Here is a 21,007-nt window from a genome sequence, read left to right on the forward strand (position 1 = left end):
GCGTTCCAAAAAGAGATAAATCCATGTGTTTCAACAAGCATGAAGTTCCCTTTGCCAATACCTAGCATGGAGCATAGCGTCAGGATTGTAGATGCTCATGCTGGCAAGGATGACAGTTTGGAGATAGGTGCAAATTCCCATATGCTGAAAGTCAATGCAAATGAAGTACGTGAAGCAACTTTTGAGACCATACTCAATGACATAGTAGATAGATGTAAAGTTTTGAGCTCTAGCATGGGAAATGAATATGATGAGAGTGAGATTGACAAGGATGAGGAAACCTTTCATGGTGATACATCTAATGGTAAAAGTTGGTGTGATGATGTATGCGACGATGACATAGATTCACTAGATCCATTAAAGGATATGTAGCCTTGCACAAAGAGCAATGTATATTTTGGGACAGTTCTTTGCAACAACAATGCATAGATGCTTGTGTTGATGATGACATGATGGGTTATGTTCATGGGGTCTCCACATTATGTGAAGATGACATAGAAGAGAGTGATTCTATGATGGCTATTTTGACCTTGGGTACATGTGGTTTACCAGAATTAGGGGTTGGGAAACCCTCTTGTGTGGCTATGATGCAAAGTTATTGGGTCATGCAGGTGATAGGAATAAGTTTTATGTTTTCAAGAAATTGATGCTAGTGCCATCTTCAATGGATGTCTGTGATGATACATTCCCTCTGGTTGTTAAATATAAACTTCTTGAGGATGCGGTAGGGTAGGTAAGGAGGTTAAAGTGATCTTTTGCTTGCAAGATGATTTGGTGGATGCATTTCACGTACTTTAGTGTGTGTTTGGGCCATATCCATTTATTTGTGAAGATCTTGACTGGAAGTTGGTGAGTCCTAGGACAGTTTGGCATTATAAAGACTTGGTTATGATGTTTTGTGTGGCTTTGTATGCATGTTTCATCTTTTCAAGGAAAAAAGGTCTTATGTGGCTAAGAAGAAGATACTGGTGATAGTATTTTTGAAGAGCGTTTTCAATTTTGGAATGGAGTTGTTAGTGCTTAGAGTGATGTTCGCTTGTGCATAGGAATGAAGAACAGTCAATGCATCAGAAAGATAATGTGATATTTATGGTTGTCAAATCGAATGGGTTCTAGTTATGAAAGCATTTTGAGGTATTTCAGAGTTTGGGATGATCGGAACAAAGTATGGTACATCATGGCATCTGTCAACCTTGGAGAAGATTCATATTGTGCTTGAGATCCAGGTGGGTGGTGGCGTTCTAGCAAGAAAATAGATGCTTTGGCATTTGATGTAAGTTGCATGCTTGGGCACTTAGGTGGTTCTATGAAAGAAGATGATTTTCCATATGATCTAGACAGAAGTTTGCGGTCACGTTTATACATTTTTGTTATAGTTTGATGCAAGTGTTGAGCATAAATGCTCAACTTGGGACTAGGCAATGATGATAAACCACTTTTTGTATCTACATAGTAGTGAAAGTTTGAGCACTATCATGGGAAGTGAATATGATGAGAGTAAAATTGGCAATGTTGAGGCAACCTTTGATGGTGACACATCCGATGCTTGCTAGAGTTGCTGTGATGATGTATTTAATGATGACATAGAGTTACTAGATACATTGAAGGATATGGTATCTTGAACAAAGAGCAATGGACATTTTGGGAAGGGGCTTCGCAGCAACCACAAGCATGGCTGCTTGCATTGATGATGAGAGCATTGGCTATGGTCATGGGTTATTCACATTATATGAGGATGTCAAAGAAGAGAGTGATGCTATACTGGCTAATTTGACCTTGGATACATTTGGTTTACAAGATCTAGGGGTTGGGAAACCCTTTAGTGGTTGTGATTTAAAGGTTATTGGGTAATGAAGGTGATAGGAATGACTTTTATGTGTGGAAGGATTTGATGGTAGTGCTATCTCCCAAGGATGTCTGTGATGATACATGCCCTCTAGTTGTTAAGTATAAAACTTTTGAGGATGTAGTAGGCAAGGAGGTTAAAGTTATCTTCTGCTTGCACGATGATTTGGTGAATGCATTTCACATGCTTGAATGTATGTTTGGGCCATATCCATTTATTTGTGAAGACCCTGATTGGCACTTGGTGAGTCCTAGGGCAGTTTGAAATGATAAAAACTTGGTTATGATGTTTTGTGTGGCTTTGTATGAATGTTTTCATCTTTTCAAGGGAGAAATGTTTTATGTGGAAGAACAAGATGCTGGTGATAGTGTTTTTGAAGAGAGTTTTCAATTTGGGAATAAAGTTGTTAATGCTTGGAGTGATGGTCCCTTGGGCATGGTGAATGAAGAGCACTCAATGCATCAGGAAGATAATGTGAGATTTATGGTTGTCAATCAAATGGGCTCTAGTTATGAGATGAATTTTGAGGTATTTGTGGGTGTGGATGATCAGAACAAAATATGGTAGATCATGAAATCTGCCAAACTTGGAGAAGATTCATATCGTGCCTAGGATCCAGGTGGGTGGTGGCATTCTGTCAAGAAAATAGATGCTTTTGCATTTGATGTGAGTGGAATGCTTGGGTTTTTAGGTAGTTTTATGAAACAAGATGAGTTTCCATATGATAGAGGAGCAAGTTTGCGGTCACGTTTATAGGTTTTTGTCAGAGTTTGATGCAAGTGTTGAGCATAAATGCTCAACTTGGGTTTGGGAATTGATGATAAACCACTATTGGTATGTACATATTAGTGGATATATGCATGGAAATGTATAAATAAAGTGATTTTTTTATGCATTTGGAAGATTTTCTAATGTGATTTTTGGTGTCAAGTATGGAAAATGATGTATGTATATCAAATAGTCATGTTGCGTATCGAGGGTTGGGCACTTGAAGTCTCTAGGCAACGTATCAAAGCCTTGGATGTAGTCCCAGGTGGCTTATTTTGGGTCTAGAATTTTTTTTTGAGCTTCTAGAATGTAAATAATTCAAGTGACAAGTGTGGGCATTCTCATCCCACCTGAGAAGTTTGGCACAAGCAGTAACTGCCTATTTACGCCTCCTGATATGTAGCGATGCGTGCACCACTAGAAGTGGTGAAAACTTGTGTGTGAGCATGTGGAAATTATTTCTTGGTATCAAGGAAAAATCCTTAAAAGCTTGGTGGATTTTGGAGTCCGTTTGGTATTATTCCCGCGAAAAACTCTCGCCACGGGTTAAAACGGGCGAAAACTGGGACTAAAAAGGTGAAAAAGTCACAAAAAATAGTGTGAAAAGGCTGAAATTTGACACATCACTCACGTTTACATTTTTTTCTTGGCTGAGAGAGATTTTTCAAATCCTAGTATTAGTACTTTCACCTCTCTATGTGTGGGAGGAAGCAGGGTAACTACAAGTGGTCTACTGGAGTCGCGTCAATTCGTGTCCTGTTTTCGAGAGTGTGGAGGAGTAAATGAGAGATTTTCCTCTTCAATTTTGCACTTGGGATATTCTTTGTAAGTTCTCAAGTCTCCATGGATGTGTGTGGGTGAGGAACTAAGGGAAGAAGGTGAGGCTTTTTGCAAGGCTATGTGACTCTGTATCGGTGCCATTAGGGTTGGGGCTACTCCAATGAGTTCCAACATAGTCGAGTTTGGTGAAGTTTTTGCAATGGTTTGAGAAAGGAAATTTGTGGCTGGATTTTTTGAGTTTTCGAATGTTTTCCTCGTATATTTGGGTCACTATCAAGTCTGGTTTCAAGTGTTGATCAACTCGCCTCACCTTTTAGTGTCTACGGGCAGGCAAGGGGCTGTAGGTCGAGGTGTTTGGAGTTTGAATTGAGCTTGTGGGTAGAATTTTCATGGATCCCTAGAGTGGCGGTGTATGTGGGTTGGAATTTAAGTAGATTCCTTGTGCTGTACTGAGTTGTCTCGGTGTGTAGTATGTGCACGGCATCTTTTGCTCCATCATCAATTGGCGATCTCGTTGAAGAGAAAAAATTGCTGGTTGTGCCCTCACAGATTAAACTTTGAGCGATGACGTATCCACATTTTGGGTATTATTGGCTTGTGTCTTATGATTTGACTTGACATATTTATGCCATGCATTTTCAAGTGAGGCACAAAAGCGTGCGAGTATCAATCTGGTGCTCACAGGGAATGCAAGAGGTTGGTATGAAGGTTTGTCATGAGAAGGCAAAGTAAATTGGGACAAATTTATGAGATGCTTTTTAAGGCGGTTTAAGAAGGCGATTTCTCACCAAGATGCATGGAAACAAGCCACTAGTTTTTTATGCAAGAGCATGAGTCTGTTGAAAAATTTTGGTCAAAAATTGATGATGCTTGAGGAGTTTGGAAAGATGCTCTATTGCATATGGAAGCCATGTCTAAAGAGGAAATTTTTTCTGCATTTACCGATAGCCAAAAAAAAAAAGTATTCACAAGCTTGTTGCAAACAACTCTTAATTAAAATGAAAATGCAAGAGAAAGAGCCAAATAAATGTGTGAAGCATTGAAGATTGCATTCCAAAAGGAGAAAAAGCTATGTGTTTCAACATCCGTGAAGTTCCCGTTGCCAATACCTATTATGGATGGCCTTTTTGTGCATAGAGTCATGATTGTAGATGCTCATGCTGGCAAGGATAATAATTTGGAGACAGGTGCAAACTCCCATATGCTCAAAGTCGATGCAAATGAATTATGTGAACCAACTTTGGAGGCCATATATACAGAATCCTATTGTGCAAAATGGCAAGGACATAGTAGATAGATGTAAACGTTTGAGCACTAGCGTGGGAAGTGAAGATGATGAGAGTGAAATTCACAAGGATGAGGCAACCTTTGATGGTGACACATTTGATGCTTGTGAGAGTTGGTGCGAGGATGTAGGCAATGATGACATAGAGTCACTAGATCCATTGAACGATATGGTAGCCTTGCACAAATAGCAATGTTTATTTTGGGAAGAGGCTTTGCAGTGTAGACCCCAAGATATTTTCAATTTTTGTATAAAACTCGGGTTAATTTGGGAACCTGCATGGGCATATTAGGTGCGATCAACATGTTAATGGTTGGCATAATGGATGCATTAGTGCTAATATTTGGTAGCTTTCAGGATTGCTTGTTGATAAGTTTTTATTTACGGTAGTTAGTCATTTGCTGGTTGTAGTTAGTGGTACGAAACTTGTTGTTGATAGTTATCTTAACACCTTTAAGTTCAAGACCTTGGCCATTTGGTATCTCAGTCTGTGATAAATAGGAAACTATTAGTTCTAAATGAGTCCCTAGTCTAAGTTTAGCTGACTACATTATCAAATACTAGCTAGATTTTAAGCTTGTTACGGAGGAAGCTGCAAAATTTCTTAGATGATTAGTGAAAAAGTTGACACGTTATACTAGTATGACTTAACAATTGGATTATTTATAGGTTGTTTTGGGATGGCTAGTATATAACCGCAGTGGGGTTGTGATCTTTAAATTATGACGTAAAAACTTCCTTATAGTTGGAATGTATCTTTAAAATTCCTTATAGTTTCTTTATGTATCTTTAAAATTCCTTATAGTTGCTTTATGCATGTTAGTCGATCCAGATTGTAAAATCCCAGTTAGATTTTGAGCTTGCCTTTGATGGAATGGGAAAATTACACAAGCTTTAGTGCAATTACCGGTAAAATTTTCAAATTTTGACTTAAAGTCGCTGCTCACTATGGCCGAGAAGGAGTCAAGTAGAGAGAGAATGAGAGAATCTCTCTACAGCATTAGAGAAAAATGATCGGGGGTGATGCGAAGCCGAGAGGCCTCTGTGAGAACATGGTCTTAAAATGTTATCGTTTTACACGATTTTAAAAGGGGAAAAGAAAAAAAAAGTTTTGCTGCAGTCGTTTGTAGTTGAGAGCCGTCGCCTGCAAGAGTGGAGAAGAAGGGCGGGCCAGAGCGCCATAGGGAGAGGAGCCATAGGGAGTCGCAAGTGAGTGTGTAAAGCTTGCGAAGAAGTAGAGAAGGTTATACTAGCAGTGTTAGAAAAAAAACCGGGGTCTAGTGTATTTTAACCGGCTGAAATCCCAAAATCCCGGTTAGATTTTGAGCTTGCCTTGAAGAAAACCGGGAAATTTTCACAAGTTTTAGTGTAATTACCGGCAAAAGCTTCAAATTTTGACCTAAAAATCGGGAGAATTTCAAGTTTGCCCTTATTTTCTTCGGTTAGGAAAAAAGTATTTTTCTAGCCCTGGGTTATAGACAAAGAGTAGGAGAGAGAAAACGTCAGCTGCCTGTGTGTGTGTAGAAAAGACTAGTAGAGAGAGAAGCAGAAAACGTGTAGAAAGAGAAGCAGGAAATGAAACAAGAAAGGAAGAAAGAATGGGAGATAGAGAAAGAAGTAGAATGCTGCCTTCTTGTGTGATTCGTTTTCTTGCCAATAAGGGAAGAGGAGAGAATTTGTTTGTCGATTGTAGAGTCTTCTGAACGAATGTATGATTGCACATCTCTCTAAAGGTACGTGCTTTTGTGTGTAATGAGTATTAGGTAGAGAGAGAGTCATGTCTGTAGTGCCGCTGCTGGCTTGAGAACAGAAGAGAGACAAAGGTGATCAATTTGCAATATAAGGTGTGCGTGTGTTAACGAAATTCTATGAGTATGTGTATGATTGCAAAACATTGTGTGTCAATTAGACTGTGTATGCATGCTAATAATACTTGTCTGTGTGAGAGTTAAGTAGTGTATGTATGTAGTGAGATAGAGAGAAAATGAATATCTTGCTGAGTTAGAGGAGAGAGAAATAGAGGGAGACGAGTTTCCCATGTCATAGCAGAGAGAGAGAGAGAGAGAGAGAGAGAGAGAGAGAGAGAGAGAGAGAGAGAGAGAATATAATATGCATGTCATTGGCTGAGAGGTATTTGAGAGAGAAAAAGAGTGAAATACCGATTTTGGAATGAGCAAAGAAGAAGACACGAAGCCGAACGGGATTCTAGGCACAAAAGTGTTCCGGAGAAATTGAAGAGAACAGTGGTTAGTCGAATTCATTTAACAAAATAAAGATTAAAAATTAGTTCTTTTTTAATACTTATAGATTTAAAAACGTTAAAATCTTTAAAACATATAAGATAGAAGCATTAAAAACTTCAAAACAATATTATTTTCATGCACTAGTTCCCTAATTGAGAATAAATTTGATCATTTGAAGATGTATCTGCATTAAAAGCATGTTTGGAAATGAAATGTTCATATTGTTGCATGATTAGTGGCATTTGGGAAAGGAAATTAGATTACTGACAGTTTTTGGCAATTTCAATGGAAATTTGCATTCTACGAGATTATTCTGGTGTTTTTGATTGAAAAGTTTGCAAATATATTCAATGATTCTAGTTGCAATGTTCATTAGCATGAAATACAATGAGTGATTACTTTGTTTTATGAGTCTAGAATGTGTGAGTTTTGAAGTGTAGTTTTGAACTCTAGCGATTAAGTAAATGTCTGAATGATTGGATGTTGATAAATCTTGGTTAAAACCTCCATTAAAAATGTATATGAGAACTCAAAGTTTAACCATAAATAGCATATCTAGAGACGCATACATGAGGAATAGTGCATACTACAGAGTTGGACTACAAGACTAAGAGGGCAAGCATGGTTGGATTAGAAAATTTAGGAAAATAAGTAAATACGAAAGCATATTTATAAATTTGCTAAAATGGGTTTGAGAGTAGCAAATGAGAGGCAAATTAGTGCACTTTTAGGTTAGTTAGGGGGTTGGTTGTTTTTACACCGAACCTTTGACATGCCCTCTGGAAATTTCCCTTTACCAAGAAATACTTCTACATCTTGCAATGATTCCCTTCCTGCATACAAGGCTTCCTTGACCTTTAAAGGATCTACCAAGGCATCCAACTTGTCCCTAGCCAACTCATCAAGTTCTTTATTCTGCTCACGAGGAACATGCTTAAACTGTATCTTCTCAAACTCATGCAAAAGCTTCTTGATCCCATAGAACCACTTCTTCAAATTGTCTTTCTTAACATTCCACAAACCAAGCAACTGATTCATGACTAGCAATGCATCCCCTTTTGCAATGACCCTCTTCAATCCAAACTCAACACATTGCTTCAACCCAAGGAAAAGCGTGAGATACTCAGCCTCATTGTTACTTTCAGCCTCATCAAGATCGTAAGCTCTAGAAAAGATTACATCGCCTTTTGGGTTCTTAATGACTACCCCACCACTTGCCTTTTGAAGAACCTTCCTAGATGCACCATCAAACATCATTGTATACGCATCTGTAATATCTACTTCCTCTTCATGATCATCCTTGTCAACCCTTGGGTAAGATGGAAGATCCCCCTCCTTATGTACCACTATGTCTGCCAAGTGAGCTTTAATCGAATGATCCACTTTAAACTCAAACTCATACTCTTGAAGCTCCAAAGTCCACTTTAAGATGCTCTTGCTAGGCTTCAAATGTTGTACTACATCAAGCAAAAGATTTGATGTGGTGCGAACATAGAACTTTTGGGGTAATAGATACGTCTTTTGGGGTAATAGATAGGTCTTGAACCTGCGAGACAAGCAAGAACCAAGGCGTATACCCACTGTTCCATTTCTGTGTAGGAGAATTCACTTACATTCTTCATCTTGCTCTCAAAATATATTGTCTTGAAGTTCCTTCCCAGCTTTTGTAAGAGAACTGACCCAAAAGCTATCGACCCCACACTAATAGTACATAGAAAATTGATTGCAAGTCGAGAGGAGTCACTTTTAATAAAGCACACAATACCTCCTTGATACCATCAAAAGCTTATTTCATGTCTTCATTCCAGTCAAACCCTTGAACTCTTTGACTCAATTTCTGGAGAGGATACACATACTGGCATAGCATCCAAAAAAAAACGTGACAAGTACCTGAGCTTATTGACAAATGATATCAAATACTTTGTGTTGTTGGGCGGATCCATAATCAATAAAGCTTTGGGAAACCACATGTCCTAGAAAATGGACTTTGGCATGAGCAAACTTACACTTGTTTGGGTTGAGTTGCCCACCCTCTTGTTGAAGCCTTTCAAAACTCAACCTAAGCTTCTCCAAACGCAGGACTCTTGAGCTATAACACCCAATGTCATCCATGAAAATGCGAATGAATCTACCCAAGTAGGGACCAAACACTCTATTTATCCATCCTTGGAAGGTAGCATATACATTAACCAACCCAAAAGGCATTCTTTTGTAGGCAAAACAACCCCAAGGAGTAATGAAGGTTTTCTTCAATCATTCTTCAATCGCTATCAAGATATGAAAGTAGCCAAAAAATCCATCCATGATTGATTAATGTTCATGACGTGAAACCTGATTGAGGATTTCATCTAGGAAGGGTAGTGGATAATGATTCCTTTTTGTGGCAGCATTCAAAGTTTGAAATCGACAATCGACACATATCCTAAATCTTCTATTCTTCTTGGGCACAATAACTACTGGAGAGACCCATTCAGATTCCTCTACTCGAAACATGAAATCTGCTTCCAAAAGCTTCGTCACCTCTTGATGAAGTGCCTTCTCATGAATGACCCCCAACCTCGTAAGCTTTTGAACCTTTTTCTTGGCACCTTCTTTTAGATTGATTCTATGCTCGACTCCTTTAGCTCCTTGCAACTTTGTATATTCAGTGGCAAAAAGCTTTGGAAAACTCCGTGAACATGTCTTCATACTGCTTTTTTTCTTTCTCTCTCAAGTCCTCTCCTAGCATTCTCCTTGCGTTCACTTTGGCAGGCTCTACAACATTTTTTGGACTTTCTTCTCCTCCTTGACCTTCACATCATGCACCAATGCTTCCTTTTCAACACTTATCCCAAAAATATCAAGACATAATTGCATCAAGCCTTCCTCTACACTTTCTTCTGATGATGTAGACAAAACATCACTATTGTGTGACGTGGTTTCTGTCAAAATCGTATCTTGCATCTCCACTAGGGGCTGTGTACGGCTCTTGTGTGTCTTCATGTTGTAGACAATGGTTCTTCCTTTCTCTTTGTCAGTAAAAGGTGATCAAGCCCGTGCCCCAATCCTCCTTAGCACCAAGGGTTATAATCCATGGCCTCCCTAAAATGATTGGATAAGCATTCTCACCCGCTTGCATCATGTAGCAATCAACCAAGCACTTAATCCCTAAGACTTTTATCTTCACATCTTCAGCTATTCCAAGACACCTTGCCTTTTTGTGATTGGCCATCCTCATACGGATCGAAGCATTCAGTGACATCTTAACGCCTTCTTCCTTCCTGATAGCCTCGATCATGACACACACCTGGGCACCACCATCTACATATGATTGCACTTCCGTCTTCTTTCCCAGCATAGCTTCAAATATTGGCACCATATCCACTGGGTGACCAACCCTCATGGATGACACCATGCTTTGACTCTTTTCCTTCTTGGAACGAAGCCGCGTACTCACACACTTGGTCCACTGCCTCCTCAACTTAGCGTTCAAAGCCACCAACTGACCAAAAGATATATTTGCCTTTTGATTTTGTATGTCGTTGACAATATCATAGTTTTCAACACCTTGGCCAAGGAGGTAGTCCTTTGGACCACTTTTCCTTCTTCGCCGCCTCTTGCTACTCTCTGGTTTGTCTTCTACCTTAGCTCTTTTATTGGCCAAAACATCCACATCTTGATGCTCAAGGGTAATGATGTTAATATCTCTGCCTTCTCCATTTCTAGCCAATGGTTGTGGTTGTTGTTGCGGCAGCGGTGCTTCTAGTGCCCACTCTTTCTGGTTTTCTTCTATTCTCCCTTGACCACATCCATATAGGGGTATATCCCTCCTCTATCTCTTGGTGGTTCAGGACAATCAGGGGGGTAGTGACCCTCTTCATCACAATTGTAGCATCTACCTTGTAGCCTTCGTCCCCTACCTCTCCAAGATGGCCGCTCCTCTCTTTGGTTCGTATTCATTATGTTAATTCTTAATTCTTGCAACTGGCCGACAAGAGAATGCAAAACCCGGGCCGTAACGGGATCTGGACCTTGAACCACTCGCTCCACTCTATCATCTGTTGCCACAGGGACCATTGGTTGCACCAAAACTGTCTTAGCATGTGTCATGCCTTTCTCCCACCTTCTCTTGATCTTCTTGCTCTTGGCCACGGCGATTTCCATAGCTCTTTCAAATGTAGTAGGCTCATCTTGATCAATCTTGTCCCTTACACTTGGATGGAGACAATCCATAAACTGACGCACTTTACAGAAATCCCCTAGAGGTACTTGGGATTCCGCCTCTATTGAACCCAAAGTCCTTTGAAGTGTTGCAAAAACTCTTTAAATTTAGCTTGAACATCTTGCTGCAAACCTCTCAATTTTGTTGTCACTTCTATTGCGATTAGTTTCCTTCCAAACCTGTCAAAAATTGCCAGCTTCACCTGCACCCATGTTTGCTTTTTGTCTTCCTCTAAACCTTCAAACCACTCCTGAGCTTCTCCTTTGAGCGCAATCGAAAATATATGAAGCTTTGCTTCATCATTCACAATGTGCATACCAAGCGTATGCCACTCAAAGTCCACAATCCAGTCCTTCACATCCTCCTTCCCTGTGAACACTGGCTGACTATAAGCCACCTTTGCGGAGTCGCTTCTCCCTTGCGTGAGTAACTCCACAAAATTTGAAGTCTTGCACCTCAACCAAACCACCAGTTTTCTTCAATGAATCTCAAACTTCATAAACCGCTTCACCTGGGTGCACAGCCGGAAAATTTCCGCCCCAGCGAGATTGCCAAAGGAGGATGGAGCAAAAGATGTCATGCGCACACTCACACACCTAGACAATTCAACACAACAAAAGAAATTTACTGAAATTCCTCACCACCACTCAAAATCTCACTAAAAACACTACTCACAAGCTCAATTCAAACTCCAAATTCCTCGACCTACAAGCCCTTGCCTGCCCGCAGACACTACAAGGTGAGTCAAGGTGATCAACACTTGAATCACGCTTGATGGTGACCAAAATATACAAGAAAAACCATCAAAAACCCAAAAACTCCAGCCACAAAAGGCCACTCCCAAACCATTGCAAAAGCTTCACCAAACGCCACTCTGCTGGACTCTTTGGACTAGCGCCAACCCTAATTGCATCGATACATGGTCACATAGTCTTGTAGAAAGCCGTACCTTCTTCCCTCAATTCCTTACAGGGTCACATAGTCTTGTAGAAATACGCACCTTGTTCACTCAATTCCTTGCACACACACATCCATGGAGACCTTAGAACTTCCATAGACTCTCCCAAGTGCAAAATTGAAGAGAGTAATCTCTCACTCCCTTCTCCACACACTCAAAAACAGGTCGCGAACGCAACGGGACTGCACTAGATCACCTGTAGGAACCCTGCTTCCGCCCACACACAAAGAGGTGAAAGTGTTGATATTGCTCTTCAAAAGTTATCCCTCAGCCTGGAACATCAAGGCACCGTGAGTGATGTGGCATTTTGAAGCCATTTCACACCTTTTTTGACCTGTTTTGGCCCAGTTTTGGCAAATTTTGACCCTTGGAGGCCATTTTTCACGGAAAAAACCCCAAACGGACTTCAAAAATCACCAAATTTCATACGCTTGATCCTCGATACCCAAAAGTATTTTTCCACATCTCTACATTCATTTTTTGACCACTTCTAGGGCGGTGTATGCATCACCGCAGATCAGGCACCGTAAATAGACAGCTACTGTATGTCCCAAACTTCTTGAGCGGGATGAGAGTACCCATACTTGTTGCTTGCATTATTTACATTCTAGAAAGATCAAACACATTATCTAGAGCCAAAATAATCTACCTAGAGCCATATCCAAGGTCCCGATACCCTATCTAGAACCTGCCTATTCACAGTGTGTACACGTTGCATCTTTTTTTGAACTTGAAGCCACTTTGCAAAGCTCCCAAATGCATGTATTTACATATTTTTGTACATATGACCATGCATATAAATATTACTTTGTACACACCAAAAGTGTTCTATGACCGTTGTCAAGAAGTGTGCAGTGCGATTAGGAAAGCGTCGGACCTCTGACTGTGAGGATTCGTAGCAAAATCAAGCGAGACGTAGACGATTTGAAGCCAAAAACACACTAAAAAAGAACAAAACTCTAGCCATGAAAGCTCCACTCTAAAAAAGAACCAATACTAACTCAAAAATCTTGTGTGTGTGAAGATTAGGTGTAGCCTCGCTTCCAATTGCACAGATGCAGTGCTCATTCGACCTGTTAAAAACCCTAAATTTACGCTTCGATTCTTCATCGTGACCATTTCATGGAAGCTTCAGTACTTCATTGGAGAAGCCCAAGTAGTTATTTGAGGAGGGGAAACCCTAATTGGAGGCCTCACAACCTCAACCATGTAGTGGAAGCAGCATGGGACTACACTAGCACCTTGTAAAGGAATGGTTGTATCTCCTCGCTCATGTGCCCAAATGAGCTCATTCTTGGCTCTAAAACTTCCCACACAACTTGAGAAACACCTCCAGCATCATTGATGTGGAATTTTTAGCTATTTTGAGCATTTTTAACGCTATCTTTACCATTTTTAGCCATTTTTAGCCCAAAAATGTCACTTTTTGTCCGTAAAAAGCCCAAACGTGCTGAGAAAAATCCCTAAAATTGTGGAAAAATCCCATTGGGCTCAAATTTCATGTTGAACCTCATTTTACCACTTGGTAAGCACTTTGGACACGTATTTTATGCCAGCGCATGAAACCTGCTATTTTTGGTCGAGATTGCCCGAATTGAACTTTTAGGCAAAACGACAGTGCCACTTCGAAACACTTGACATATGTACATTTCCAAAGAATATTCGGAATATATTAATGTGAAAAGAGCATGCGATAGTGCCACGTCGAGGACCTCACTGTCCCCGCAAGGTATATACAAAGTTGCAAATGTGGCATCTATTTTCGCATATATCACACTATGTACATAATAGCATTTGGTCCCACACATCATAAACATTAAGAGTGAGCTAGATATTTTAATTTCACATTACGAACGTGCCATGGCACTACATCCACCCCCTGTAAACCTGCACATCCTTCGGCATGTGCCACATATATCTTTTGCAGGTTCAGTCTTCATTTAAGTCAACACATATGTGGATTTCATCATCGCTTGCAACAAAATCTAAGGTATGATCCTCTTGTTCTTCATCCACATCCATAACATTCTCATCAGAGCCTTCGTTCTAACTTCCTTGTGAATCAAAGGGGTCTGTATCACCTCTTCTTTTGAATAACTTGATTCTTTTTCCTGCGATGGGAATCTTCATTTTTGTTCCATCTAGTTCATGCAAGGTGTAAGTCGCATTCCCATGTATATGTTGAACCACATAATGTTGGAGCTATATATGGCTCACTCTACTCAACTTGGTCTTACCTATATATTTGTATCTTGTCCTCAATATGAATCAGTCTTTGAGAGCATATATGGTGTGTCTCTTGTCTCGTCTCTCTCTCTCTCTCTCTCTTTCTCTCTACATCTCTACATGGTATCCGAGCGGTAACAATCACGTGCCGATTCAATTCATGGTGACAAAACAGTATGTGTATGCGATTCGCATGTAAGATTCAAATTGCTACAAATTTTATTTTTGAGCGTTGATTCTTGTTAACTGTGGTTGTTTTGTGTTAAGAAGAATATGATTAGTGTTTTGTGTGGTGTTTATTGCCAATAAATCTAACCGTTGATTACGTTTTCTTGTTGATGACACCTTGAACTTCATTTTAATTTTTGGGAGTCTTTTGCTCAAAATTTGGAGAAACAGGAAAAGTGCGATGGAGCGTAGAGCAATGGCACTTTTCATCCAAAACTTGTTCAACTCTCCTCAAGCTCTTCGATTTGAGTTTCAGGTTTTCATCAATCAGAGTTCGCAGCAGAAAGTTATGCTATTTTTACTGCAATTGAGCTTGACACAGCTTTCTTCGTCGTGCTTCTTTGTGAAGCGTCCGCGATCATTTTTCTAATTTTGGCATTAACTTTTTCGAGAAAATTTAGCTTTTTCCTATTCGTATTGTGGCCGTCAATCTTGCGTCTCACGTCACTCTATTTTGAGGACTCTTTTATTATTAACATCTCCGTTTACCCTGCCTTTTTTGGGTGACTTCTCTCACATCTTTGGACGTTCCTTGAGCATCCTTCTTGCGTTTATCGTTGCCAGAACGCAATCCTCATATTTCTCTCATTCTCAATTGCGGCCTTCACCATTTATGGTGTGCAGATTCTGTGATCTTATCTTATACGTCTTCTTGCAACAGGATATGGCTATGACTATTCTCGTCAATGGCTTTCCTTCTGGCTAGCGTTCTGCTCCTCCTTTCCAAGGCCAAGGATTTCCAGGCTGGAAAGCAAAGATGTTGTTAATTCTTGAAGGAGATGAACTCTCTGATGTTGTTCTTAGAAATCGTGTTTGTCCGCCTCAGCCTGTTGATACGGATAATGATAACGTGCTTATCACTGAAGGACCTATATTTAAAGATTGGAATGTTGCCTATACGGATTGGCAACGACGTGATAAAGCAGATCGTCGGTATATTCTTTTTGCTCTTACTGATTCCCTTTTGCTTGATATGTATGAACTGCCTACTTCCCATGACATATGGAAGTACCTCATTGAAGACTTTCAAAAGACATCTGTTATAGAAATACTTTATTTGAGAGGGTTGCTTAACAAGTTACAATATGAAGTTGGTACTGCCATGACGGGACATATTGAATCTTTCAAATCTATTATTAATCAACTTGTCGCTGTCGGTGATCCTGTTCCACAAAAGCAACTGGTTACACTTCTCCTTGATACGGTGAAGGACTCTTCTTATGATAACATTATTACTATTCTCTCTAATAAAGATGGTCTTGATTTTGACCAAGCCTACATGTCTTTAATTGAATACTCACAACATCAAGAACGTCGTAATGCTCGTCACGATACAGCTATGATTTCACAAGAGGAGACTGAGTCACAACAGATGGAACGTGCTTTTTATGCTCGAAGGCGTCCATTTCAATGAGGAAACCGCAGAGGTGGCCGTCGCGGTAATATTTTCTCTCGCCTCAAATTTCCTAATAAGCAATGTTCTTACTGCAAACAAAAATGGCTATACTGAAGATGATTGTTGGGCACGTCAATATGATGAAGAACACAATATTACCACGAAACAACCACGTTTATCTGGAGACTCTTCTTCTTCTTCTTGTGAATATTGTGTACGATCTGATCATCTCAGTCATATGTGCTATAAGCGTCGATTCGACACAGATCGTAATAGAGCATATGCTACTGAACATTGAAACAACATTATACTAGAAACAAGCTACGTCCTATGTTCAGTTGCTCCAGAAAAAATACTTCATGTATGTGATGGATCACTTTTTATTGTCGATTTTGGTGCTATAGGAAATATGACATATCACTCTAAGTGGCTCCATAACTATCATCCACTACCAGCTCAACGTGTTGTTTATCTTGCTGATGATACTACTTGTCAAGTAAAGGGTATTGGAGACTTATATCTTGGTAGCTTATCTTCTTCCACTCGAATTTTGCGAGGAGTACTACATGTACCAGATCTTCAACGTAATGTTATTTCAGTTGCTAGACTTGTTGATCTTGGTCTATTTGTTGGATTTGATCATACCAAATGTCGGATTGATAAAGATGGACATACTATAGCCACTGCTCCTCGAAATGGTAATTTGTTTGAACTCTCTCTCAATGAGCTGTAGCAAATGTTGTCAATGCTCCAGGTGATCATGGTTGCAAAGTATGGCATCACTGTTTTGTTCATGCCGATTTCTCAAAACTCCTTGATCTTCAACGTCGTGATCTTGTTCATGGCATGGATCTTAAAGCCCATCCCCATATGGTAATTTGTGAATTTTGTGCTCTTGGGAAACACAATCGTAAACCCTTTCCTCTTTCATATACAACTCATTCTCATGACATATTGGATCTTGTTCATACTGATATATGTGGACCTCTACCTTCTTCGAGATCACAATATCGCTACTTCATTACTTTCATTGATGATTTCTCAAGGTATACGACTGTATTTCTACTTAGACAAAAATCTGAAGCCTTATCTGTTTTCAAACAATTCCACAAGGCTGCGGGACTTCAAACTAGTCGCTGCCTTAAGAAGCTTCATAGTGACAATGGAGGCGAATATGTTTCTCGAGAGTTTGTGAGTTACTGTGCTGACATTGGAATTCATCATGAACACACTATTCCATATTCGCCTCAACAGAACGGCGTTGCTGAACGAAAGAATCGCACTATTCTCAATGCTGTACGATATATGCTGATTCATCCTGGCTTATCTCGTGATTTTTGGGCTGAAGCTACTTTGACAGCAGTATTTATTCAGAATCATCTTCCTACTACTACGCCCTCTGGTAAGATACCCATCACAGCATGGACAGGTGACATTCCTTCTGTATCTCATTTTCGAACCTTTGGATGTATTGCTTATATTCATGTTCCCAAAGAAACACGAACAAAGCTTGATGCTCCTGGTCTTAAAGTTATTTTTATTGGATATTCTGACACTTCCAAAGGCTACAAATTCTATGACCCTTCCTCCAAGAAAGTAATTCTGAATCGTGATGCTACTTTTAACGAACAACTTATGGGAGGCTCATGGCCCATGGATGATTCTAAATCATTGCTTCGGGCTTTTCTATTTCTTTCAGATGATGAAACTCTTCCTATATAGCAACTTTCCTCTTCACAACCATCCATTCCAAATGTTTCCAATGATGATATTGATAGTTTTGTTGATCTGCCTATTGATTTTGAACATGGCTCATGTCATGTTTATGATGGCGATATTGCTGATAATGCTTTTTCTACTTCTGAAGATCCCGTTACTTATGATGAAGCTATCTCTTCACCACAAAAGGATCAATGGCAAGAGGCTATGGAAGCAGAGTACGATTCTCTTATCTCTAAAGGTACATGGATACTAACTGAATTACCTCGTGGTCGTACAACTATTAAATGTAAGTGGGTGTATAAGACAAAAGTAAAAGCAGATGGATCTTTTGACAAGTTCAAGGCGTGTTTAGTTGCAAAAGGTTACTCCCAAGTGGCTGGTGTTGATTATCAAGAGACTTTTTCACCAGTTGTTTGCATTACAAGTGTTCGAGTTTTATTGGCATTTGTTGTTCAATTTGATTTAGAAGATCATCAAATGGATGTGCGAACTGCTTTTCTTAATGGTGACTTGGAAGAGGAAATTTATATGGAACAACGAGAAGGGTTTGTTATTCCAGGTAAAGAAGACCTTGTTGCTCGACTCCATAAGGCACTATATGGTCTCAAACAAGCTTGGCGAGCCTGGTATAAAAAACTTGATCTTTTTCTCACCTCTAAAGGATTCATCTCTTGCTCTTCAGACCCTAACTTATACATAAAACTCCAAGGTAGCAGTTTTGTGATTCTTGATCTTTATGTGGATGATACCATCCTTATTTCCAATGATTTGGGATTTCTTCAACAAGTGAAAAAGTTATTGTCTTCTACATTTGATATGGTGGATCTTGGAGAGATTCACTCGTGTCTTGGCATTCAAATCCAACGGAACCATACAAAAGGTATTTTATTCCTTCGACAGTCAAAGTTTATTTCAGATACTATTCAAAATTTTGGTATGGAATCTGCACATTCAGCCAACACACCTTGTCTTGCAAGCTCTACGAAGAACACTTTTGACAATGGTGGTCAACTTGTCACAAATCAACCTTATGCTAACTTGATTGGATGTCTTCAGTTTGTTGGCACGAACACTCGTCCTGATATTCTGTTTGCTGCTAATTATCTTGTACAACATCTTGCATGTCCTTATCTTAAGCAAAGCGTGTATTGAAATACTTGAAAGGAACTACAGATTTTGGTTTAGTCTATCGAGGACAACTCACATCGGATTTTATGCAATCTCTTTCTCTTTTGGGTTACACAGATGCAGACTGGGCAAGCTCACATTTATCTATGCAATCTACTAGTGAAAGTTGCTTCTTTATAAATGGTTGTCTTGTTTCTTAGACCAGCAACAACAACGTTGTGTTGCAGTTTCTACAACTGAGTCAGAATATGTTGCGGCATCACTTGCAGCTCGTGAGTTGATTTGGCTTCGACTCATGCTAGTTGATATTGGTCACTCTCCTCTTTCTAGCACACCCTTGCGGTGTGACAACCAAAGTTCTATTAGTCTTGCAAAAGACTATGTTCAACATAATAAGTCAAAGCACATTTCTGTCCATTATCATTATGTCAGGTATGAAGTACGCAAAGGAACCATTATGGTTGAACACTGTCCAAGTGACCAGATGATTGCAGACATTTTGACCAAAAGCCTCAACGAGTCACGTTTCATCCTCTTGCGCTCGGAGCTTGGAGTTGCTTCGGCCTCACTATTTCTAGATTAGCTTCTTTGCTATTGTAATAGCTTTGTACATATGACATTGTAATCTTTTAGATACCATGCACTATGCACACTCCACATTTGCACATTGTGATATTTGAGTCACTTGAATATTTGTACATAGATGCACAATTCACTTTCGCATCATCATCACTGGTTCATATTTACACATTGTATAGGGGCTTGGGTTTTTCCCTTGAACTCCCCAAGGGTTTTTTCATCCAAAGCTAGAAACCTTTGTTTGAGTTGGGGTGTTGGAGCTATATATGGCTCACTCTACTCAACTTGGTCTTACCTATATATTTGTATCTTATCCATAACATGAATCGGTCTTTGGGAGCGTATATGGTGTGTCTCTTGTCTCGTCTCTCTCTCTCTTTCTCTCTACATCTCTACACATAAGGACCAAACCATCTCTTTGAAAGCTTTCTTATTGTTGAATGGTTTTCAAGACTACTGTCATACACCAACACCCAATCACCTTCCTCAATAGCTTTAGGTTTGAGCCTATGCCTCTTGTCGAATCTGTCCTTATTCTTTAACCTTGCATCTTTCAATCGTGCTACTGCAATCTTAATATCTTGGGGCCTTCTTTCTAACTTTTGTATGCGCAAATCAAGAAGGCCTTCCCTACTCGTTCCATCTTCCCAAGGTAATACATTCCATGTGGGAATTACATCCTCAATTTGGCATTATAGGTTTTTGACCATATATCAACTCAAAAGGCATATAACCAGTAACCGAGCTATGAGTTGTTCAATCAACCCATAAAGCATAAGGCAACAACCTAGGCCGCTCTCCCCTTTTACCTTTACAGGCCTTAGCTAAATCTTTAATGATAGGAGGATTCCCACGCTCTAATTTTCCATTTTCCTCAGGATTATATGCAGTAGTGAGAGGAAGTTTAAATCCCAACCTAGAGAAAAACTCCCTTGCTTTGTCAGCATCCAACTCACCCCTGTCCGTTGTTATTTCCCAACACATCCATAATGGCTAATTACATCATCTAAGAGGAACTTACATATCCCTTCTGTGCTTTTTGTTCTTAGAGCACAACCTTCAACTTGGTTGGTTAAGTCTTCACGTGCAAGCACTATGTATCTCATTTGACATAAGCCCAATGGCATTGTAACCAGATCTACCACCCACTTGTAATGCATGGACAATGGGTAAGTAGGGTGCAACCCATCATGATGACGTACATTTGAATACATTTGACAGGTTTCACATGATTCCACAAAGTGAGATACATCTTTATACATACCTTTCCACCAATACCTCTCTTTCATTTTAGTAAAGGTGGCCCATACACCTCTGTGTCCAGCATAAAGACTCTCATGAAACTTTTTCACAAGCTCATTTTCAGCGTCCTTATCATTCACCACTCTCATGGGCATTCCATTTCTTTTTTTTGGATGCTTCCATAAGTACCCATCTTTCAAAAAGTATCCATGGGCCTTTCTCCGTATTCTTTTGAACTCTTGATCAGTCACCCCTTCTTGCCTTGTCAAAGTGCTCAGATAGCGTCCAATGAGCAACCAGCCACCTTGATATAGGTCCTGTGTAAATGACTCAAGTACATTTGATAGACAAACATGATCGCCCTTGGCATGAGAGATACTATAGAACTGTGTGCCTACATCATTG

The sequence above is a fragment of the Adiantum capillus-veneris genome, chromosome 11, assembly GCF_014529385.1.
Source record: "Adiantum capillus-veneris isolate H3 chromosome 11, ASM1452938v2, whole genome shotgun sequence".
NCBI lineage: Eukaryota > Viridiplantae > Streptophyta > Polypodiopsida > Polypodiales > Pteridaceae > Adiantum > Adiantum capillus-veneris.